Genomic DNA, 25,262 nt, shown 5'->3' with positions numbered 1-25,262 from the left:
GTGGGGCTTTCTCGAGTCCCTGCTGCCTCCTGATGGGAAGACCCAATGCTTCACACCCCTAGTGAAGGGCGGGTCTCTTCGGCCCCCAGACTTTGACCTGGAGCTTAAATCAGTATTAACTAATTTCATTTTCCAGGACCAACTTCAAAGGCCTGCAAAGCCAGAGAAGGGAGAGGAGTTGGAACACGCCCTCCCCTCAGATCTGCCGCAAGCACGCACTTCTCAGATGCGTCCCAAGGTGCACAGCGTGTCCGATGCCTGTTTCACATCCACCGACCTGCAGGTCTTCTATGTGGCATCAGCCTCCTGGGCACTGGGAACAAGAGGTATAATGGCAAGTCCCCTATGCAGCAAAGGTGAGGCAAAGGGACCCAACGCAATGGAACTGACCTTTTTCTGACAGTCTCAAAACAGAAGGAAAATACTGTACAGTCAACTCCCCCTCACGCAGGTTTATTTACCTGTGACTCAGAGGCCATGACAGAGAACTTCAGGTTCTTACCGATTCCTATTTTCCCCATCCAGGAAGCCTTTGTTTTTAATATCGTACGAACTTGCCATTTTGTAGGCCAAAACCAGCAAATATTGGCAGTTTCCTACGGTTCAACTGAATAAAATATCATCATGGCCTTTTGTGAAACCATGAAGAAAAGGTGGATATCTCAATATGTGTTTCCAGACTGGCTTTGTTCCTGAAGCAGTAACTCTGTTCACACAGGATTTTAGACACTGAAGAATAAACATCAATATCCCACCAAGAAAACCAAAGGAATGAAATAATTTTGCGTCCACCTTGGAACCTTTTTAGGACAAGGCAGGACACAAACTTCTAAAAAGCTGCAATTGTCCCTCTGTATACACAGGGACATTGATTCCAGAACACCCCCCGAGTTTACCCAAATCTACGTATCCACAGGACCCCACGGCCACCCTATGGAAGCACATGTAGGAAACGTCGGCCCTCCACAAAGCCAGGTTTTTTCAGTAAGGGTTTGGTTGGAAAAAAAATTAACATAAGTGATCCTTCGAAGCTCAAAACCCACGTTGTTCAGGGTCAGCTGCATTTATTACTTGTGTCATATCTGAGGCCTGAAAGCCATCATTCTCGATACCTTAATGTGACGGTTAACAAACTAACTGTTCTGATTAGAAAGAGGAAAAAGCTTATTTTTAAGCTGACAATGAGAGTTGACGCGGCTACGGTGAACGGAGAACAGACCTAAGCATGCACCAAGGCTGGGGTGACTGCCTGTGCTCAGACCCACCAGGGCCTGTTCTTCCACCTCCCTCTGCTGAAAGGGATAACCTCCTTCTCCCCCACGACTAAAGGGCCTTTTTTAAATACTCACACGAGAAGTGCTATGAAAAGCTGAAAGGTCACAGATAACATTTTTAAAAATAAACATTAACGTAAGCATTTAACAAGCCCATTATGATTTAAAGGAAAAAAAAAAACGGTATTAAGTTCCTGGGTGCAGGGGCTCATGGCCGTAATCCCAGCACTTTGGGTGGCCGAGGTGGGTGCATCACCTGAGATCAAGAGTTTAAGACCAGCCTGGCCAACATGGTGAAACCCTGTCTCTAATGAAAATACGAAAATTAGCCAGGCATGGTGGCAGACGCCTGTAACCCCAGTTACTTGGGAGGCTGAGGGAAGAGAATCACTTGAACCCGGGAGGGAGAGTTTGCAATGAGCCAAGATCATGCCATTGCACTTCAGCCTGGGCGTTGAGTATGAAACTCCGTCCCAAAAAGAAAAAAAAAGTATAAAGTTTTCCTTTCAATGAACCTATCGTTCAGCCACCGAGGTATCCTATAGCTACTTATTCAGCCATGAGATACACCACAGGAGACATAGGCGAACAGGACACAGTTCTTCCCTGAAAGAAGGCTGCACCCTCAACAGAAGGGAGGCACACACTCCAAATGGAATCGGCATAGGGAACAGATGCTGCTGCAGGTGGAACTGGCTGCACAGAGCACCCGCTCAAGTGTCTGAGAAATAAGGAGCGGTTGGTGGCATCACCCTTCCGTACCTGAGCTGGGCGGTGGGGAGCCTGTCGTCACCACCACCACCACCACCACCACCACCTGGGACAAAGGCCCCCAGAACCACACAACGAACTTACAAACTCACCGAGGCGATGACCGAGCAACGTGCGTGGAGTGATGCGAACACGCAGACGTCAGGGCCACGCGCGGCATTGGTTTTATGCATCGACTTGAGCGTGCCCGGGGTGCCCAGATGGCTGGTTCTGCATTATTTCTGTGTGAGATGCATGTTTGCCTCTGGACTGAGTGGAGACCCATCCTCGCCGGTGTGGGGGGCACCACCCTATCCACCCAGGGCCCGAGTAAAACAGCAAGGCGGGGAAAACTGGGTTCACTCCACCTGTCTGGCTGATGGGCCAGTGACATCCGTCTTCTGCAGCCCGTGCTCCTGGGTTTCAGCTCCTCAGACCCGGGTGGGATCTGCACCCTCCGCTTCTCAAGTCTTCAAGCCACACCATCCCAGGACTCTAGCTTGCAGGCTGTGGGTCCTGTGGCTTCCTGGACTCTGTAGCCCCTGCAGCAAGCCTCGCCCTGGAGACACACGCACACCCAGCTGGCTGTCTCTCTGGAGATCCCTGACTAAAAGCCGCCCCTGAAAGTGGTCTTCAGAGTTTCTTTCTAGCCCTAAGATCCCAGCGCCCCTCCTACAATTCTAGGTGGAAAGGTGAACGGAGACCAATGGACAGAGGTGCGTGCGACGACACGCCAGGCAGCAGCACTGGGCAGGAGGGCACTAACGCTCACTGAGCAAAGAATCAATGTTGCTTGCCACAAAAATGAGAGCAGTAAAGATTTCTTCAAACAGAAATGAGTTTGTTTCATGATTTGCTCTTAATACATAAGAAATCATAAAAGTAGGCCTATTAACAATTACATAAGTCTTTAGAGGCCCTTGAACTACTTCTGTCCCTTTGTGTTTTTATACAAAATAAGCCTAAGGTTAAAGAGAATAACGTCACTGGCCACAGCTAGGGCCACATGAGGACACAGCTTATACCCCTGAGGTCCCTGGGTGCCCCGAGTCCTTCCCTTGCTATTTATGGAAATATGGGAGAAACCAGGAGGTCTGAGCGTGGACCTGGCCATGCTCCCGGGGGCCGAGGAAAGCACCCATCTGTCCAGTCTTCCCTCCACCCCGCGGTTCCCTCCTACCCAGACTCTTGGCCTGACGCGACTCATGCACTCAGCAGCGCCATCATTAAACGTTTAGCTTCGCATCACGAGGGCCTCCTCTGGCCTCCTCTGACCACTGCTGAACCTGCAGTCAGCACTAGTCTGCAGGACACGCGTGGACAAAGTTGATGGATCACGGCTTCCAATGAGGAAGGTGCAGGCAAGGAGTCGGAGAGCCGGGGATGGAGCAGCCCTCACCCAGGGAGGCGAAGGCCAGCAGCGGCCACCACCGAGGACCTCCCTTCCCACCCTGAGGGCAGCTGACCCAGGGAGGTGAAGGACGACACCGGCCACCACTGAGGGCCTCAAGGGCTCTCCCCACCCTGAAGGCGGCTGCGATCACATTTTCCCATCGCACCAAGAGACCCCTGTATTGAGCACAAACCTTTCCAACCTTTGAATCAATAAGGAATCACAACACAGACATTCCCTCAATCCAAATGGCCAGCCCACAAAACAGACACGCAATCATACACATTTCCTGTGGGAAAATCAGTCAGTCCCTGGGGCCTCGCGCCAGGGGTAGGGGAGCATCATGGGGAGATGCCCCAGCCCCAGTCTGGCTCTTCTCTCTACAGCTCCTTTTCCCTTCTCTTCCCACCGCCCCTTCCCACCCCTTCCTAGCCTCAGAGGCTCCTTCCTCAAATTCTTTCCCCTTGATGAAGTCATTCATGCCCAAAATACAAGGCAAAGTCATGGGGGCTCAAGAGAAAATCCATACCGTGGCTCGCGTTTTAGATTCTCATAAGTTTGAGAATAACCAAGCAAGAATCTTTGGCATATGAATGTGGTCTGAAGGCATCTGAGCACAATGCCCGGCACTTGCCCGGAGTGGATCATGGGTGTCTCGGACATCTTCACAACTCTACACCAATTATTTTGAAACACACCAGCAGAATAGAACCATGTGAATAGCTGCTTCTCAGTTAAAAGTAGGAAAACACTCCAAAAGCTGCCCTCAAGGAACATCCTTCCCACCAGGAGTTTCCTGCATCGGGCCCTTCAGGCACAGGCAAGGCCCCCGGGCCCAACTCCCTCATCCCTGCGTCATAAAGCAGCAAAGACGATGGGGAATAAAGCAAGTGAAGGAGTCAGTCCCGCACAAAACGGGCTCCAGAAGCCACAGCCACTCTCCCAGTGTGGGAGCCAAGTTCAGAGACCTGGAAACACCAGCGTTCCCAGGGAGGAGGGCAGAACAATGCCATTTCCCCCTAGTTTAGGGAGACACCACCCCACGTCCTCTGGCCTTAATAGAAGAGAGACTTCACATAAATGATTTCAATGACTCCACCACACACAGAAAGTGGGCTAAGGGCTAACACACCCATATAAATGCCTGGCAAAAACACATTAAATGAACACAGAGATAAGCAAGGTTCTCCTGTTATCCACCAAATATTCAGAAACAAATCCAGTAAGCAATCTCTTTGCAATCAAAAGACCAATTCAGAGGTGCAGATTAAAAATAAACATACAACTGAACCCTTAATATACCAAGAACCAAATTCCACGGAAGTGTTATCACATCACCACCTCCCAGCTGAAGGAAGCAGCACTGGCCACTGACCAGCTGTTCACTCGTGGATCAGTGAACGAAAGGCAGTGCTGTCCAGGACAACGATGAGATGTTAACCTGAAAAGGGCAAAATTGCAGAGGCTGGAGGGACCTTCCAGGTAACCCGGCCCCCTCGGTGGACAGAGGACCCCCGTGGGGCCACAGAGCCCAGAGCTCCAGTGTGTTCGGGGCAAGCACTCAACTGCAACCCTGATGATGTCCGAACGCCTTCTGCCCTTCTGTGTCTCTGCCCCACTAACAGGGAATCCGTGAATGCTAAGGAAATGTAACGCATTTTACAATACATGTAGATTTTCAGCAAATTAAAGATAAACAGTGACAAACTTTGAGAATTAACCAAAATATAGTTCAGTGAATGCCCAAACTCAAAGCTAGTCTCCAAGAGGTGATAAGCTGTGTGTGGTGGTTAACGCCTGTAAATCCCAGCAGTTGGGGAGGCTGAGGCAGGAGAATCACTTGAGCCTAGAACGTTGGGGTTGCAGTGAGCTGTCATTGTACTACTGCACCCAGCCTGAGAAACAGAGTGAGACTGTCAAAAACAAACAAACAAAAACAAATTAAAGGAGTTCAAATGAATTCGCCCATACCCTTTAAATTTTCAGTTGGGTACATGGGGTGATCTAGTTCCTTTTTCCCTTGCAATACATGAATAATCTAATAATTAAATATAATCTAACAATTACATGGGAAAATTTAATTATTTTCCCATTTCATTATTCCCTATCTCAAGGAAAAAGTTAAAAGTATTCCCTATTTCAGGGAAAAAGCTAAAAATCATTTTAAACCTTCCTTCCCCAAAACAGTATCCTCAGTCATCTCTATCTGCTTGATCATGCGGAATTCAGCTTCACATGTCTACAATACGGTTTTTGTTAAACAGCGTTTATGTAGACAGGCAAGAGAAAGAAACACTTGGTCTATGTAGAAGCAGCAGAAGACACGTTTTAACAGAAAAGGGAGAAGATACCACCGTGTGAATCTGGAAATTCTGTTCTCATCTTGTCCACACACACAGAAAACACCCAAGCACGTGCCTAGTGTCCAAAAGAAGCATAGAAAGGACAGGGATCCCTCCAGTTGTTTAATGACCAGCCCCACTTGTCACCGCCACATAACAAAATCCGCACGACAACTTCAGCACGTTTCATTCACGATTCCACGGAAATCAGGCTGAAGAACATATAGATGTTTTGCCCACATTTAAAAATCCAAGTGTGGGACTCATAGAAATAAAACACATTATGGGTTCACTTAACTTTTCCAAATTTTTACTTGGAGAAACCTATAAAGTTCTTGTCAGTTACATCCTTAAGTTTTTCCATAATTTTTCAATGCAAAGGTTGGGCAAGACTTGTAAAGAGGTACACACATACGGCCCGGCGCGGTGGCTCACACCTATAATCTCAGCACTTTGGGAGGCCGAGGTGGGCAGATCACGAGGTCAGGAAACCGAGACCATCCTGGCTAACACGGTGAAACCCCGTCTCTACTAAAAATACAAACAATTAGTCAGGCGTGGTGTAGGGTGCCTGTAGTCCCAGCTACTCGGGAGGCTGAGGCTGGAGAATGGCATGAACCCGGGAGGCGGAGCTTGCAGTGAGATCGCACCACGCACTCCAGCCTGGGTGACAGAGGGAAACTGTCTCAAAAACAACAAAGGAGGTACACACATACATGGCACGTTCTTCTCTCAAAGAGAAGGGCCCTTTTTTAAGATTCCAGAAGTAAATGTGGTTGTCACCCTGCTTTTGAGAGGATGGGCTGTGTTTTAAGCATGAACACACTTTCCTCCATGCACCAAGGATGCACCATGGGGGCAGTGCTGCCGCCGCCCCCCCAGTCTCTGCTCAGGGTGGGACTATACACCGTTAACAGGCCAGGTGCTCAGAAGGAGGCTTCCAGGACTTGCTGTAGGCATTCATTAGCAGGGCAGGCAGTGCCTCGTGCTGGTGGGCATCCAGCAGTAAGGGGGTCTTGCACTTCACTCCCTGGGCCCAGCCCCAGACAGAGGGGAAAGAGACACCTGTATCGTAACTCATGTGTATTTATAGACACACAGAGACTCTGCAGTGCAATGTGCAGAACTAGAAGGAATCGTGGAAATAAGAGGGAAGACATTGGGTTACGACTGGCAGAGCCACCTCAAGCCTCAGCACTTCCTGCCAGAGCCCTCACTGACCAGAATCCTCCAGGGTCACTGCCACTGCCTTGCCCCGCTCATGACAGGGCAGACAGTGACAGAACCTCAGAACAACCTCCCACTCCTTCCTCACCAGCCCAGGGGACGAGCTGTTCATGAGTGTCCTAAAGCCTGAATGCGGGAACACAGAGGTGACTGAGCAGAAAGGGGGACAACCACAATGGCTGAGGGTGTGCAGATATTGCGGGGCACCCCAGCAGCCCTTTCCATCTATTTTTTTTTTTTTTTTTTTTGAGACGGAGTCTCGCGCTGTCACCCAGGCTGGAGTGCAGTGGCCGGATCTCAGCTCACTGCAAGCTCCTCCTCTCGGGTTCACGCCATTCTCCTGCCTCAGCCTCCCGAGTAGCTGGGACTACAGGCGTCCGCCTCCTCGCCCGGCTAGTTTTTTGTATTTTTTTTTTTTTTTTTTTTTTTTTTTTTTTTTTTTTTTTTTTAGTAGAGACGGGGTTTCACCATGTTAACCAGGATGGTCTCGATCTCCTGACCTCGTGATCCGCCCGTCTCGGCCTCCCAAAGTGCTGGGATTACAGGCTTGAGCTACCGCGCCCGGCCAGCCCTTTCCATCTTAAAGAGGACGGCCACGGGTGTGCGGATGCTCCCGCGTGACCCAGCCGTCCTTTCCACCTTATAGGGGAATGGCCACGGGTGTGCGGATATTCCCGGGTGCCCCAGAGCCCTTTTCACCTTAAGGAGATTTTCACAGTCTCATATCAGTCTCCAAACTATTCAGTGACGTTGGAGGAGTATCACTGTGGACCAACACTGATTGGCACCAAGTAAGGGCAATTTTATAACCATGTCTCAACCATGAAACAATCAGGTCTTTGGCCATCTGGTCTAAGCTTTTTCTGTAACAAAGTTGGATAATTAAGTTGAACTTCGGTTTTCCAAAGCTTGTTACAGAAACCACATCTTCCTAGGTGTGGCTCTGTGGTGTCACGTGCACACATCAGTAGCCAGGCTTGCCAAGACTCACGGCTCGATACATGTTCACCTGAGAAGGCTGCTCAATCACTGAGGGCTCCGGCGTGCTCTGAAATGAATTTGCCACTTCAGCCTACACTCTACTCCCTTGTTTGTTTAAAGAAACCCAAAAAGCAGAATTTATTTTGGCCAATCGCCTGCTGGCCCAACTGCAGAGGTTTTAATTAGAGTGCTTTCTATGATGCAATGAAAGTAAAGTCGTATAGATCAACTCATTATTACCACTCCAAAGGTTTAGTAAATCTCCAGATACTCAGGCAAACATTTTAAGAAGCTACATTAAGGTTTACAATACTCAAAATTTAAAACTACATCCATGCTTCAAAAAACCATTCCCATTTTAGATGGCCAAATGCATATGAGAAAGAAAGAAACGTGCTGAGCGCATTTTTTGGGTAATCTTATGGAGAAACTGCCACTTTAAAAATGGCTCTAGTTCCTGGCTCCAGATGACTGTGGTGGGTTGCCTCACTCAATTTCAACTCCACCCGAAGCTGGGACACTAGAAATCCATTCCCACACTCCAGGGCACCAGAATTCCCACTTCTGGAAACAGCCTGGAATGCAGACCTGTAGCAGAGAATTCTTTCCTGCCCACCCTAACCGTCCTCTGTGGAAGGCAACAGTCAAAGACAAGTCCACCCGCCTAGGCACAACTGCACCACGAAGAACCATTTCAAGGTGGGAGGTGATAGATTAGTGGGAACAGGCAGTTTAGCTAATCACTTATAAGGCTGAGAAGGGGGGTTTGAAGGCCTGTGTCTGGCCTTGTCCTCGGTAAATGGTCATCCCCAGGCAGCCTAAGCCACATGGGAAGGGGCTTCTTGCAGTAAAAGTGGGGGCGCCGTTGTGGGGAGGGGGAATGTCTTAACCACCACTGTTTTACAGGATCACAGGGCTCAGGCAATGTTCAGTATTATCACACACCAAGGTTTTTACAGTCTGAAGAAAACTACAGTCCTAAGGTATCAGTTCTCAAAGCCTTAAGTTCCTCCTGCTAAGATTCCTAGAGGGTCTCGACTTCTTGCACTGAACCCCAACTTGCACAGGCACCTGCGTCTTCCTCCTGCAGCAAATGCAGATGAGAAGGCTGTGGCTCTGCTGCAGTAATGACGCCATGCAGCCCTAACACCACAGCAGAGCAATGGCTTTGGCCTGAATGTCCCCAAAACCTCATGCTGAAACCATCTCCGAAGGGATACATTAAGAGGTGGGGTCTTTGGGAGGTCCTGCTCTCAGGACTGGGGTTGGTGTCCTTGTTGGGAGGCCTGGAGGAGCCCTCCTGTTCCTCCACCATGTGAGTCCCGACGAGAGGCCTGCTGCCACGCAAGACCCGGTGAGATGCTGCCGTCTGTAAGCCACAGGCCCTGGGACACCAGATGTGCAGGTGCCTTGACCTTGGACTTTCCAGCTTCCAGAGCTGTGAGCAATAAATGTCTCTTTACAAATCACCCAATCGACAGCAGCCCGACAGAGAGACAGTAATGTTACAACTTGAGTCACTTTCTCAGTGGGCCAGAGGCCTCCCCACATGGGCCACCACCGTAACAAGAACTCCCTGGAGGATGCAAAGGGGTTCACAAGGAATTCTACCCAGCACCAGGGTGTCTCTCCTTTCTTGCAGGAAGATAGCTGAGCCATGGCAGGAAACTACAGGGTGGGTGGAGCTGGACAGTAATGTGTCACCTGCTCATCTAAGCCTCAGTCTCCTGCCTCTCATCACGACAGTGGGGGTAACAACCCCCTCACCTGAGCTGTTGGGGGAGGTAAGAGTGCTGGGTGATTAACAATTGTTAGTTCCACAGAAATTAGGCAAAGAATCCATCCCATGTCTTACAAAACCAAACCAGCCCAGGAATTCCACATCACTACTAATTTGCATGGGAAAATGCTGGATTCTCATAAGTTTTGGCATGTCATTTGTATTAATAAAGTTTGCAGAGCTTTCACATACTAAGTATATAAAACAGGAAAATAAATCATGCAATTTGGAGGCTGAAGCAGGAGACTCACTTGAGCACAGGCAGTGGAGGTTGTAGTGAGCCTAGGCCGCGCCACTGTACTCCAGTCTGGGAGACAGAACGAGACTCCATTTCAAAAAAAAAAAAAAGACTTTGCTGCTTCATACTAGTAAAGTGGGCAGATTCTACACGCCAACTCTTATTCAAAGGTCTCCTAACACTGACTCAGGAAATCTGGCCCTAATGTGCTTTGAGTTTTAATCCTAACAGTGTTAAAGACCACTCCCCCAGGAGCTCTGAACAAGTACTCCAGGTATACGCTGAACAAGACCACACACTCTTTGACCGAAATCTAACTTCATAGACCCAAACTACAGAACCACAGAAGACACTGCTTCTGTCCAACTTTGTGTTCTGTCATCGTTTGTGTCCATTATTTCCTACAAACCATCTCATTAGAATTTAGGGCACACAAAAGGCCGATACAACAGGGTTACTTTTCAAAGGTTTGGAGGTGAAGAACAGATACAATGCATTAACTTCCTATTGCTGCTGCAACAAATTACCACAAATGCAAACCTCCTCTCAGCCCTGGAAGTCAGGGGTCCCAGGGCTGAAGTCAAGGGGTCAGTAGCTTGTATTCCTGCCTGGAGTCTCCCAATTCATAGAGGCCACCATGGAGCTTGGCTCACAGCCCCACACCCCTCCTACCACTGCCCCGGCCTCAGCCCTGCACCCCTCAGGCCGCTGCCCCACCCTTGGCCCCATGCCCCTCCGGCCCCATGCTCCACCCTCGCCCTCAGCCCCACAGCCCTCTGGCCTCTATTTCATCCTCAGGTCTCCTCCTCTGAGATGGACGACAGGACCCTAGACGGAGGGATGAACATTCTGAACAGAATCAACGTAACTCAACATTTGAGTCGGAGAGGCCAAGCAATAAGACTTTCAAAAAAGCAACCAGAAAGTATGTACTGTGCCGGTAGTTCACAGCTGAGCGTGGCGTCATGAGTACGAGCGTGCGGCCATGCACACCAGGCCCAAGTTTAAGATAAAATATAAGGAGCTTTCCACTGTAGTATTTAACTAGATCTTATTACAAAATAGCCTCCTGATTGCAGTTTTTATCCAAAAAGTTCTTTGTAATTAAAGAAATTATTTTTCCCCTAAAAGACACTTCTCTATCTATCGTCCCATATAAACTAAAGGGGCATATTAAAGAAAAAAGACAAATGTATGACTTCGGGGGTTTGCCTACGACTTGGATAAGCATGATTTTCTTCTAGCCAAGCAGGGAGCAGCTGGACCAGACTGGAGGGAAGGAAAAACAAATTTCCACTCTGACCTCAGTTGGGCACCAGAGTCTTCCCTGTCAGAATGTGGATGTGGTGCTTCCCACACACCAGCCTCTGACGAAACTCAGCCCAAGGGTATGGCAAAAAGCTGTCTACTTCTGAAAAATCTATAAAGTGCAGACACATCAAAAGCTTCAGAAGACTGTAAAGCGCCAAGGAGACCACTACACCCTTGGAGTTTACAGAAAATGGTCAGCATCACACGTGCCTGAGGTCCAGGGTCAGTTCCCGGCTGCCGCGACACCGTGAACGCAGCCCTGGCTTCCCCTCTGATGCAGAGAGCTGGTCACTCTGCCGGCAGCACTCAGAGCTCAGAACATTCTAGATGAAAGCAACGTGTTCCTTTTAAAATGTGGAACTGGGGCAGCGCAACTGAAGCTCTACGACTATGTCCACTGCTGGGTTTCAGGGTAGCATTAGGAAATTGTGAGAATCCAAATCTCAATTTCATACAGATTCCAGATTCACTGCAGGTTCCAGAATTTCCTGAAACATTCTTCCAATTTATCACTCAGGATTCCCTTGCCAAAGCTAATAAAGTCCACATTCCTTACGGAAAAGCCACCATAAGCACCACCACAAATAAGAGCAACTGACGCCTGCCCTTTGCACCAAACCTATATACTGTTACTCACACAAGACTGTACTGGAGGCAGCTCTTAGCTGAAGCCGAATCCGTGAGACTTCATTATCCCCATTTTGGATCAAGTGTGAAGACTGTCAGCAAACCAGGGCCCCAGTGTGAAGCAGAGAACAGATCCTCTGATGCCTGCCTGAACATTTCATTCCCACCTCTGACTTGCATATTGAACACACTCAGAGCTACTGAGTCACCCACATTTGCAGGTCATTTATCCAGCCACCAGGATAACATAATTATGCGATAAAAATGCCTTCTCAGGGCTTTGTCATACTCAACAAGGAAGCTCAGAAGGCTAGGTAAGCCCAAGAAAGGGGGAAGCGTCCTCCAAACAGACAAAAACCAAGGAAAACCATGCAGAAACTCTTTCAAGAGAGAGCAGAAACAGAGCCCGCTGTAGCCTTTCAGGCCCTGCTGGCCGCAGCCCTGCTTTAGGTGGCACCATTTCAACGGATGCATCCTGCTGGGCCCATTTGAAAGGTCCCGCTTGCGAGACACTCACCCCCACTTCCAGCTCCTGCAAGACCTGCTGCAGCCCCACTCCACCCTGGGGGCCGACTGTGCAAGTCTTCCTGGCGAGACCCCTCAGAGCCTGCACATCATCTGAGACTGGGAAGCACCAAGGATCCCGAAACGCACAAATTCGTTCTCCTCGTGCTGCTTTCTGGGTTCCAAGTTGTCTTAAGAACCAGTCCTGCATAAACCCCGGGCCGGGGAGCCAGCCACAGCCCAGCAGCACCCAGCTCATGTGCTCCACCCACCCCACAGAGGACCACGGAGGCCCCAGCACGCTCTGTCCGCGGGGCAAGACACCAGAAACAGCCACAGTTCAGGGTTCTGCCACCCGCCCCTCTGCCGTAATTACCTGCTGTGATCCGAATTCTCATTGGTTGGAAAGGTGATCCCACAGCTCAGCTGCCCTAATTACCTGCTGTGATCTGAAATTGCATTGGTTGGGAAGGGGATCTCACTGCTCAAGCACTCCCTGCTGCCTCCTTGCAAACAACATAAAAAATCCAAAACCCCTCGTAAAGAACGTTTACTATAACCTCAAAACAAGACCCATCACGAGACCAGGGAAGATACACACGCACATCTGACAGCTGGTGGGCGTCAGTGACCGATGCCAGGGCTTCCGTGTGGCATGTGAAGCGGGAGGCCTGTCACGGTGACTCAGGCTGGGGTCTGAATAGGGGTCTTCCAAGCAACTAGGCAACCAGGACGCACACCCCAAAACCCAAGTCCCCGCACTCATGTACCTGGCAGAAATGCTGCGTGGCCATCGACACCAGTTGTGAACCAAGACCGATCTGTGTCCTGTGGCCCTCACAACGTCCGTACATGCCTGGGTCCAGCACAGGCACGCAGGGCACCCTGCTCGCCTCCAGTGGGGTTCTCTCCTGCCAAGGGGGATGGCCCTGAAGTCCGTTGAGATTTCCAAAGCTCTACAAAGTCGCCCTTCCTCTTGCTTGTTCAGAGGACCTAAAGCCCTGAAGACACCAGTGAGAATTGACCTAGCCTCTTAAGGCAGCTCAAACACCTAAACACAGGAACATTGGACCTCTCTGCCCTCAGGAGCAGCCAATAACCCACTGGGCTAAGCAGAAGGCACAGATGTCACATCCAGAAGCCAGTGGCGCTCACGTTTGCATTCCAGGAGCTGCCCTTGTGAGTCCCTCCAAGGCTTCCAAATCCCACTTGATTGTTTTCATCGTATCTCTACAACATCAGAGACATTATATCTCATGGTATCTATGAGATCCTCTTTACTTTTATGAGCACATATGCTCCCTGACTTACCATGGGATGAAACTGTTCCAATAAACCCAGCGTAAGCTGAAAATATCCTAAATAGAAAGTGCATTTGACATCATAGTTTCAACTTACAACGGGTTCATCCAGAGGCAGCCCATCTCGGGCCGAACACTGCACTGAGTGTGACTAGTTCACACCATCACAAGGTTGAAAAAAAAAATCACAAATGTAACCACTGGGAGCCAGGGACCCTCTGTATTGCGGCTCCTGTCTTCAGAGACAACAGAAACCTCTTCTTAGACAAGAATCACAATTTATAATCCTCAAAATGTGAAACTTAGTTTAACATTCTAGAGGTTCAAACAAAGCCAAAGTAGGCCCACAAGGCCGTTTGTGTCATTCGCTAAGACACACAACTCTGTAATAACCCTCACCACAGCCCCTCAGGGTGGGTCCCAGAGGCGGCTGAGGCTTGTGGCTATGGACACTAACGAAACCAAAATCAGAGTACGCAGGTGCAGTCAAGTCATATGACTTCTCCACTAGCATGTGCACAAATGTTCATCAGCAAATCTCATCTTTGCTTTACCTCCCTCCCATGACCTAAAAAGGAGTCCACCACACACACACCTCACTTCAAAAACATAATTAGTACTTGCATTCAATTCTGAGCATTCGGAATAGACCTAATGGGTGATTAAATCTCTCCTCCAACCCATTGCTTAGTCTTCTTAGAGGATGAAGGATTTTGCATAACACAAGTCAACATATAAAAGATCTGCTATAGAAACAGACTTTCAAGTGGTCCTCATTAGAGTGATTCAACTAATATACAAAGGACCCAACACACAACACAGTGTATATTAGAAGAATGATTAATTTGTTCCCCTAAAAATCCTAATATCTACACAGAAAAAAATACCCTATACACATTTTATCATTCTTTACCAGTATAGTCATACAAAGGAGTATCACAAAAGCAAAAGAACACATTTGGTTTGACTCGCAGTTCTAAGTTTAATATAAAATTGCTAAAACCACCAAGACAAACATGCCTATGAAATATTTAACGATCTTCACCTAAATTCAAGTCACCATTCAACCACCAATACCTCTGCTCTCCTTACGGGAACTTTCCAAAAGTAAATTCTGGAATTAACAGGACAAAATTTTCTGGTGATAGAAATTAGGAAGAAATTGGTTGAAGGCTGTTCCTTGGCTGTCAAACTTTTTCTCAATATTTTGTAAAATAAAAGCGTCAAACAGATCTTTACATTAACTTACAATCTATCAAGCAATACTGGAGCAAGCTTTAAATATTAGCCACATTCTGTCAGGGCTGACTAACATTAAATCAGTATCAGTCTCATGTCTTGCAGCATCCACAGCTCATCTTCTTAAAACCACTTAAGATTTCATAATTAACTCAATTAAACAATGTAAGTCATCTCCTTGATCTTTGACATGAAGGGGTAATTTTCCCCCAAAATAGTACCTCTTTCCTTGACATGATTTAATCTGTGGTTAGAGTATTTAAGAGGATTTCTTTCCTTCTTAGAAAATAAAATATACACGTTTCCAATATAGAAAAACTCTAACTGATAATGCTATAGCTTAACCAGGTCAAAAGCATTTTTTTTTAAGTTAAAAAAAGAACCTAACTGCATCTTTGGACCTTATGTGAGGTAGTGTCCAGGGTCACTGGGACCCCTGCTTGGCCAGTGTAGCTGGGTACCAATTAAAGACAGAAACCCAAGCATTCACTCAAAGCCCCTTCCCAGCTGTTCATCCTAGTGGAAGAAGCCGTGGGTACAAACGAATGCGGCATTTTACGGAGGGCTTTGGGGATAGGCTGCTTGAGAACATCAAAGTGGCTCATGTCCCCTGAGTATAAAGCCAGTGACTGCTCTCAGCTTCAGTGCAGCACCATCCACAGCAGCCAAGTCCGGGATCACCTGAGTGCCCGTCAACAGGGGATGAAGGGAACGTGGCCTGAACATACACAGGAGCAATACTCCACCACACAGCGGAGAGCCCTGTCATCCGCGACAGTATGGATGGAGCTGGAGGACATTACGTCAAACAAACCAGCCAAGCAAAGAAACGGAGCATGTTCTCACTCTTAAGCAGGAGCTGAGAGCAGATCTCATGGAGACCAAGAGTAGGTGGTCAACAGGGCCCAGCAGAGCCCACTCATAAGCAGGATGGGCAGAGGCTAGTAACAGGCACAAATACACAGCCTAATGGGAGCACAAGAACTACTATTGATATATCAGCAGGGGGATGGCAGTGGGTCATCTACTGTGTATTTCAAAACAGCTAGGAGAGAATAACTTGAACATTACCAGCATAAGGAAAAGAAAATATTTAAAGTGAAAGACATCCCAAGTACACAGATTTCATCAATATAGGGATGAATCTAGATATCACATGCACTCTGAAAATATGTACATATATTATGTATCAACAGAAACAAAAACCAATGACAGAACCATTTGCAAAGCATGTGCAGAAGAATGGGAAGCACGACATGGTGTGGCTCTGTGTCCCCACCCAAATCTCATGCTGAACTGTAACCCTGTGTTGGAGGTGGGCCCTGGTGGGAGGTGATTGGCTCATGGGGGTGGTTTCTAATGGTTTAGCACAATCCCCCAAGTGCTGTCCTCATGATCGTTCTCCTGAGATCTGGTTGCTTGGAGGTACATGGCACCTTCCCCTTCACTCTGTCTCCCCTTCCAGCCATATGAAGACATACCTGCCTCCCCTTCACCTTCCACCCTGATTGTAAGTTTCCCCAGATGTAGAAGCCTGTACAACCCACAGAACTGTATGCCGATTAAACCTTTTTTTCCTTATTACCCAGCCTCAGGTAGTTCTTTATATCAGTGGAAGAACAGTATAGTCCTCAGGACCAGCAATGTTTTCCTGCTACCCAGTGGCTAACAAGGTCCCACACCGTAGCTGGTTTTCCAAAGCCTTTGCCAGAATGCTGAGGTTGTTTTGGGGATACTAACTTTCCCCATCTCTGGCAAACCAGATGGGGCATCCTATTTGCCTCTTACCACCTTTCTCAGAGAAACTCCACCTCTCAAACAGCCTCGGCCAGGGGCCTCCTTCAGCAGCAGCAAAGCTGAGTATTCCTTGCACTTCCCTTCTTCTGAACAAGTAAACATCTTAAGCTTGTTTTTCCATCTTCCCAGCTCATTGAAAAAAATATCTTATGCTTTCTATTTTCCTAACACACACACACACACACACACACACACACACACACACGGAAGAGAAGTGCCGTGAGGGCAGGGGCTCTTGTTTTCCCGGATCTGAGCCTGGCCCTCAAACACTAGCCGAATTCATACTAACACGATATCCAGAGGCAGAAATGCAAATATCCCCACGATTTCAAGAACCCTAAGGATCTAACAGGCCAAGTGGCCCATGTAACTATGGTTTTTGCTGGGCCATTCAACTGGTGTCCAAATCCCTGTCCAAGTGAGCTCTTTAATTTCGGGACTTTTCAGACAGTTTTGTTGTTGTTGTTGTTGTTCTATATCTTTTTTATTAAAGCAATCTATTACAGTTACAATCAAGAATATCCCAGGCCGAGTGTGGTGGCTCATGCCTCTAATCCCAGCACTTTGAGAGACCAAGGGGAGCGAATCACCTGAGGTCAGGAGTTCTGGCCAACATGTTGAAACCTCGTCTCTACTAATACAAAAATGAACCAGCCATGGTGGCAGGCACTTATAATCCCAGCTACTCAGGAGGCTGAGGCAGGGGAATGGCGTGAACCAAGAGGTGAGGCTGCAGTGAGCCAAGATCACACTACTGCATTCAAGCCTGGGCAACACAGCAAGACTGTCTCAAAAAATTAAAAATAAACCAATACTCCCAGTTAGTTCTTCACCAATGTCAGATATATCAGTTTAAAGAAAAATATGAAAGCATGTTTTTAAATTTCAGTGTTGAATTTAACCATATCTTTTAAGAAGATATGAAGATAGAAGTTCCCCAAGGATCGGGGAAGAAAAAAGCAGTTAAGAAAATCTTAAAACCTCTGGAGAAAAACAAGTATGGGTTAAGACCTCAAGGCAAAACTTTTTCTTTGCACTTTGATTTCAAAAGAACAGAGAAGCCCAAAATATGAACCCTCCCATCTGCATTTTATATTCCTCTGTGTCCTTTGAAAGGCTGGAGATGGGATCCCAGGTTCCAAAGGGCCTGGCCATGGCTCACATCAGGCGGCATCTTTCACAGCCATTTACTCCTCTGACTGTGCCTAGAGAGCTCTGTGGCCCAATTTACAAAAAAAGGTCCTAATTTACTCACGTTCATCACTTTGAGCAGAGTCTCAAGAAATGAGACAAATATTGACACTCCACAGAAGCAAGTACTCTCTTCCTAAAAGTCAAGTGTCAGGTTCCCATGAGCCAGGCAGCTTGCGTACAGAAAGCACTGGCTGACTTGCTGGTTTAATGTTAAATGCATTTAAAATGTTAAGTGATCAAACCCCCCTCCCAGTGGGTGTGCGCGTTGAGCTGGCTGCAGCAGTGAGGCAGACGACGTTCTTTCCTTTGGTTTTGCTTCAAGCAGAGCACCCCACACCCAGGAAGAGGCCAAAGGACGGCATCGAGGTCTAGGACAGATCTAAGGAGAGCTGCAGGCTGACTGCCTCATCTGCAAATAGTCTCTCATTTCAGAGAAAATCACTGAACAGAGTTCATGACACGTGAATTTTTAAAATTCGTATATCTAATTTCATCCCATTAGAACTTTTGAACCTCCGCCTCCCACCTAGAGAACGTCAGCTCAAGCCGATCACAGCGCAGTGCCATTTTCTATAAATAATGTGCACGCCTGCATCTGAGCTGAGATGTGAATGTCTGGAATGTGCCTGCCAGGCCCAGGAGGAACTGCAGCAAGTGTGGGGACACAAGCCGCTAAGGAATCTCATTTGGAGGGAACTGGAGGCAACTAAAACTAGGTCCACTGGTTTTTCTTGGTAAGGTTTGACCAGGCAAACTGTTATCACTGTTGCTAATTTATGGTAATTGGGATGGGGACTTAACAGTAAGTAATTAGAGCAACTACGGAATTTGCTACTCAATTACAATGGCACAGATTCCTGAGAATGGAAGAACTGCTGCCCAGGAATAGAGTTCAAGAGGTCCTCCCCATGCTCCGAGGAACATGGCATTTCCACGCACCCCTGCTTTGGTCCCTGGCCACCACCATCCTGATCTCGGCCATCTGATGGCATCAGTCCCCAAAGCTGGAAACACCTGACACCTCTTGTCACCCTCCCATCTGCCCTGCCTTCCTCCAGTCCAGGATATTCAGAGATGCCCACATACAGGACCAGGAAATCAAAGTTATCCCAAACCAGTGCGTGCATTCAAAGTCCTCCACGGCAGCACAATTACCAATGGCCAATACTCTCAGAACCTTTCACCTCAAAACGGGAGCACATCTGGATTCAAGCTGACAATGCTGCATTCTCTTTGCCATGTACACATGGAGGCATGTCAGGTTCCACCTAAAGGTATCAGGTTCCACGCTGGTCAGGAGCCCAAACCTAGTCACTCTGCATGATCTCAATTCACCATCCAGAGAAGCCTGCAGTTTTCCTCTGGTGCACGGTGTGGATGGTGGATGCATTTCCCCTGAAGACTCAGAGACAGGAGCCTGGCCAAGGAGGCCAGTCACCCCAGCCCCTGCAAGGCCCGGACGTGACCCTCTGCTGTCTGCACACAGTACCCAAGTCTAGCAGTGCTGGCTCTGTGGTGGGATCCATCTGGGCCTGCAGAGGACCCGGGGCACAGGAACCGTGCAGCCTGGCTGCAGCCAGAGGCCTAAAGGATCCCCACGAGGCTCTCCAGCCTAGGTGCCCTCATCACAGGCAGAGCCATGCAAGAGAGTTGCCTGCTGAACTGGAAATGCCCCAATCTGCTTAGCCAACACAGAAAGATAACAGCCACCTACAGCTGCTGAGCCCTGAAACGTGGCCACTGGGCCTGAAGGGTGGAATCTGGAATTTAATCTATGAAGTTCTTTTCAAATGTGTTTAGCTATGTAATCAAATCTTTATTCTAATTAAACTTAAAGGAGCCTCTGGGCTATGGGCTCCCTTGTCGGGCATCACAGCTCCAGGGAGTAAGAATGGGAGAGAGAGGCCCAGAGCCTCTCTGCATTCTCCACGCTAATTCAACAAGTCATCATAAGGAAAGGCACTCCAGCAGGAGAGGTGTACACGGGAAGAACGGGGTTGGCCCTGACAAGCATGACCCCCATGGCATCACAGCTGCCTCAGGCAACAGGCAAAAGACAATGATGCCCACCTGGACAGGCCACCGGATGTGATGATGCACCCCCAAGCCCTAGTCCCACAGCAGCCAGAGACCACCTGCTGCTCATCCCGGGTGAAACAGGCAGAGCTACCGGAGCCCTCAAAAGCAGGAAGAATTAAGGAGGCAATTCCCACGACACACGTGACACTCCTTGGAGACAGACACAGGCTTCGCTGTGAAAGTGCAGAGGACGGTGGAGTCCCTAGGCGGGCTGCTTCTTCCAATGATCGGGAAGAAACCAGATCCATTTCCTTGTAGGAGAATCATTTGTACCGTGATTAGACAGAAGACAGAAGGTGGCTGATATTATCAAATCATCAAGCACCTCACGGCTGCTTCTCCAAGGAAGGCCTGGAAACTTGCAGCCACCCGCGTAGGGGCCGCAGTGTTTACAATAGAGATACGGGTGACGGAGGTCTGGCTTCCTCAGGGAAGCTACATTTGAACTTTCACCACTGAGGAATCGGTCATTTACAGTCACTCACTCTCAATGCAGAAGAGGGATCAAGACACTGCACCAGACTTCAACACTCAGGGTTAGGGTCAGGGTCAAATTCACAAGTTTTACAAAATGTATTTCCTTGGGATGCCAGAAGAGATGCAGCTTCACACCCCCCCACCTCCATGGTTTGCTTATCCCCTTCACCAGTGGATCTCACCTACAGATGACACATCCACGCCTCATCCATGGCAGCACAGAAAACCACTTGGAAGACAGCCACTCCCACCAAGCTTCCTGACTTTGGTGTTTAAAATCTGCATCTCATACGTGAGATTACACTCCTCCGGACAACGACATTGCGACTGTCATTTCACCCAAAAGGGCTTTAGGAAATGGCACACGGTCCAGATGCCAGAGGTCGCCGGCCGCCTTACTCTAGCCTAATTCCTTTGTGCCTGTATGGAGGCTTCACAGCTACAGCCCATTAATGACCGGATGAGAAGCTCAGGGCATACACGAACTCAGTGCTGAATTTTTTCCATTTATCACCCTTTTGTTTCGTCCAGAAGACAGCTGAGAAATGCGGGGGCAGATCATCTCCTCGAGTGTAATGACTCTAGCCACTTCTCTTCACCCCAGGTCACCACTCAGTCAACACGCTCTTGAGAAACCAAAGCAATTCTGTTCCCTTCACTCCGAGTTCCAAGCACTAAATTCCTCCATTTTATCAATTAGATTATCAAGCAGCCGTTTGTAATCTGGACTGCAATCTGATACGAAATTTAAAGCTAATTTAAATTGCGGTAATAGCTCCTATTCACATTATAGATAAGGCATGAAAGAAAACTTTAATCTGTTCATAGGACCAACTTTGTAAACAAACCAATTATTCAAGCAATGATTGTCTTCAGTTAGATGCAAATTACTTTGCTCATAAAAGATTTTCCAGTAGGAATTTTTAAATCCATGGTCTGTCTTTTCTGAGCCTGTCTCTGCACCTTCCCCTGAGTGCACAGCAGGACTTCTCAGGGCATCCCATCAGCAGACCCACTGAAGAGAATAAGCCCGCAGCCCTCAGCCCCCAGCCCGGGAATCAAGTCCGAGCCCCAGCAGCCCCTCGTCCAGCCGGGGCTTCCTCACCAGCACAGCACCCAGGGGTCTTCCAGGTTTAATGCCACGTGTGCGTGGAAAGTAGAGTGCTAGAAGGAACACAATAGACATTCAACAATGCAAATTACCCCCTGGAACAGCCCAGCAACCCTCTGTACCTTCCCCAAAGTACCCATGCTAGGCAGGCGTAGAGTCTAATGGGGGTGCCTAGGAATCAGCATTTAACACTATTCTGATGAATAAGAGAGTTTGAGAGGTCGGTCAGCGAGAGGCTGTCGTGGCCTCCACTCATTTGCAGGCTCTGAAGAGACACAGATTCAGGTAACAGGCCAGACAGGACAGGACAAGGATGAGGAGGTGGAGGGCAAATTCCATGGACCACCAACCACCCTGCCATCCCCACTGAGACTCCGTGATTTAAAGAGAGGCAAAGCCAGGGAGAAAAGGTGCCCGAACCACACGAGGGACTGAGATTTCACCTAAAGCACGCAGCATGTGGCTGAGGGCCAAGGTTGGGCAAGCCAGGAGCACAGAACGGGGTTCACTGGCCCAGAGGTGTCTCCCACACCCACACCCCGTGCAGACCTCCCAAGCACTGCCTGTGTCTCCTGCCTGGTTTAGTTCCTCCCCGCCTTCTACTGTGTTGGTTTCTCAGCCGCCACCCACCACCACACAACCCTCTCTACAAGCTTGGTGGACTGAAAAGAGCGCGGGCGGGTAAGATCTGGGCTCTGGGGCCAACGTCCTGCCTGAGACATTAGTTCCAACCCACCTAGCTGTGATGTGAGCCCCCGAGATTTCTCAAATGTGAGATGGGAAGGTAACTGAACCCACTCACCAGGACGGCTGTGAAGACTGAGATTACATATAGCCACACCTCGGCATCCACCACACGTGGGACCCCAGTCGTGTTGCCCCTGATGGGAATCCCTCTATCTATGCCCCTTCTGCTACCAGAGCCAACTCCCAGCAGTAGCTGTGGAGGGTGCATCCTCTATTCCCACTCCACTCCCCTCCCATCGCTCCACGCCGTGACCTGCCACGCAGCGGCCACCAGCAAATCCGGCCCCACTGGATAACCGACCACTAGCCCCCCCCTCACTTTGGGGCGTCTTCCACTTGCAGTTCCGAAGCAGGCCGAGAAACCGCCCTCAAGGGCAGTCACCTGTTCCTTATTGCATGTAATGACCTGCCACGCAGGACCACCAGCAAACCCAGCTCCACCATCCAGGCTCCTGTGGATTAACCGAACCCCCACCCCCCAACCTTGGAGCGTCTTCCACTTGCGGTTCTGAAGGGGGCCGAGAAACCGCTCTCAAGGGCACTCACCTGTTTCTTATTGCATGTAATGACCTGCCAAGCAGGGCCACCAGCAAACCCAGCTTCACCGTCCAGGTTCTGGTGGGTAACTGCCCCCGTCTCCCGCTTCCTCCTGGGGTGTCTGGGAGGCTCAGAAACTGCCCTCCACGGGCACTCACCTGTTCCTTATTGCACTAATACCTCATTTACAGAAATCCACTTTGACTTTCCAGCACTGCAGTTGTGACAATTTAGCAATCCTGCTTGCAAGCTACAAGAGCTTGAGGTCACGTCCACCTCACCAGTATCCCAGAGACCCAGCACTATCCCACTGTGCTTAAAATTCCAAAATACTCCTTCAAAATGCTACTGGCATTTGCTTTGCACATAAAATGCTAACAACCTTCAAGTGAAACAAATATCTTCAACAGTTTGGTACAACGACATGTGAGTTACACATCTGCCAAGTTGTAAAGCCTCATGCATTTATAACATTTTAGGTACGGTCAAATGGTTCATTAATATAAATTATGAGAATCTCTAAGAAACAGGTTTTTTCTGGCATTAGATGACCTAAGGAAAACTGGGTTCTGGCTGGCTTGCGGGCCTGTAGAGGCAGACATATCTGCTGACACAACCAAGCTCCTTCCCACTGATGTGGCCTCATCCCAGGCCCCTCACCCGGATGCCTGCAGGCCCCTGGAGGAGCAAGCTGACCTGTCCACATTTCTCAAATGCACAGCTGTTGCTCACACTGCAGATAGAGTTCAAGGCACGAGCAGACCACCATGCTAAAAATACCACGCAGCGTCCACGCCAGGTGACGGTGGTTTTCACTCCATCCCAAAGCCCCAGGTATGAGTTTAAAGCCATGATTACCACATGGATTTTTAGACCCTCAAGACATACTTTGTTTCCTTTTATGCAACAAAGTTAAAAGACTATCACTCAGATATAGGCTCTGAAACTGTGGAATAATTATTTGGGAACAGAGCCTCTGCCAGATCAGGATTAGCACTTGGGACAACACCCCGTGACCTCGGTCCACACAAACCCATCCAGACCAGAAGCCTCCCGCACTGTAATTTCTGTGGATTTCTGTAAACGAGGTATTACTGCAATAAGGAATAGATGAGTGCCCTTGGAGGGCAGTTTCTGAGCCTCCCAACCACACGGCCACGTTCAGGCTGAAGCCGCACCACCTCCAGAAACACTGTCCCTCGCTGAGGTGTGCCTGGCTTCTCCCTTTTTCCAAAACTTAACAAAACCTGAAAAGGACAGGTCTGTGTAGAAAAACACAAACTACTTGCGATTCCTCTTCCCAGTTCAGGCTGTAGGAAGCTCGTCTCGGCCCTCACCGTGTTCTGACTGTGGCTTGGTTCCCATAAGAAATAAAGTCAGAATTCTAGTCCCTGTCTCCTGGGCAGTGTGGCAGGCATACATACCTTCAGTTATATGAGGAAAGGCGTGGCGAGCCCCCTTCCTTCAGTAAAACTGCACAGTTCCCAGAACCCCGATGCCATCCCCCTCACACCACTGTGAACACCTGGACAGAGCACATTTCAATGCGTGCACATTTGTGGGCTAGTTTTCTATTTCTCCACTAAATCACCCCAAATTTAGCGCCCTAAACTCTGACTTATTTTCTCACATTTCTGGAAGCTGGAGTCCAAAACAGGTCCCACCATCTAACGTCGAAGTGGCGGCAGGGCTGGCTCTGGGGAAGCCACCGTCTCCTTGCCTCCCGCAGCCTCTAGAGGCTTCTGCATCCCCTGGTCCATATGGCACCCACTGTCTTCAGGACCCACAGCGGCTCTGACGGCCCCTCAACTGGAAGACGCAGAAATGTCAGGAGCCCGGGAATCTAGTGCTAAGGCCAAGCCTCCCCACCCTCCCAGCTCCTCCCACACTCCCGTGTGAGCTAATATAGATTCCACTTTAACTAGTGTCACCTGTGTGAGGGGTAAGTGCCCAGCTGTGAACTGGTTAACCTCGCCCACACAAACCCCGAGAATAAACTCACAGGCCATGGACCACTCCACAAGCAATAAGTGACCACCTGCTCAGGGACCTCCATGCCCCAGCAGAGCCCTCCGGTACCTCCTTGTGAGCTCAGACTGGCAGCAGGGTTCTGCAGCGCCAGAGGGCCCTGGATAAAAAAGACAGCTCCCATATCGGGAGGCACCGCCCGCGGTTGGGTTCCCAGTACTTTAATAGCCCAGGTGGACAAGCCGGGGCGCATGCAACCCCATCACCAGAATAACGGCTGCACGTGGCGAGTGCACGGGTGGCCACCACTCAGCCCAGCTGGCCGCGCTAAACACATCACCACCGTGACGCCCAATCAGATTGAACTGCTGGAACAGTCCCAGCA

General features: G+C 49.0%; 1 long non-coding RNA gene across 7 annotated transcripts in view; it reads right to left on the bottom strand.

The window, feature by feature from the left end:
- LOC144334920 (uncharacterized) overlaps positions 1-25,262 on the bottom strand; it is a 170,152-nt gene that overhangs the window by 83,305 nt on the left and 61,585 nt on the right. For 3 of the 7 annotated variants that reach the window (XR_013405185.1, XR_013405184.1, XR_013405182.1), the window contains exon 1: positions 24,540-24,796. The exons of 1 other annotated variant lie outside the window; for it this stretch is intronic. This is a non-coding gene — a long non-coding RNA (uncharacterized LOC144334920). Of the gene's footprint in view, positions 1-2,137; positions 2,584-24,539; positions 24,798-25,262 lie in introns of those variants that run through there. 3 more of the 7 variants (XR_013405180.1, XR_013405179.1, XR_013405181.1) reach the window with 2 other exon arrangements.

The sequence above is a fragment of the Macaca mulatta genome, chromosome 15 (assembly GCF_049350105.2).
Source record: "Macaca mulatta isolate MMU2019108-1 chromosome 15, T2T-MMU8v2.0, whole genome shotgun sequence".
NCBI lineage: Eukaryota > Metazoa > Chordata > Mammalia > Primates > Cercopithecidae > Macaca > Macaca mulatta.
The sequence above is the reverse complement of the archived record's forward strand: the minus strand, read 5'-3'. Positions and strand labels throughout refer to the sequence as shown.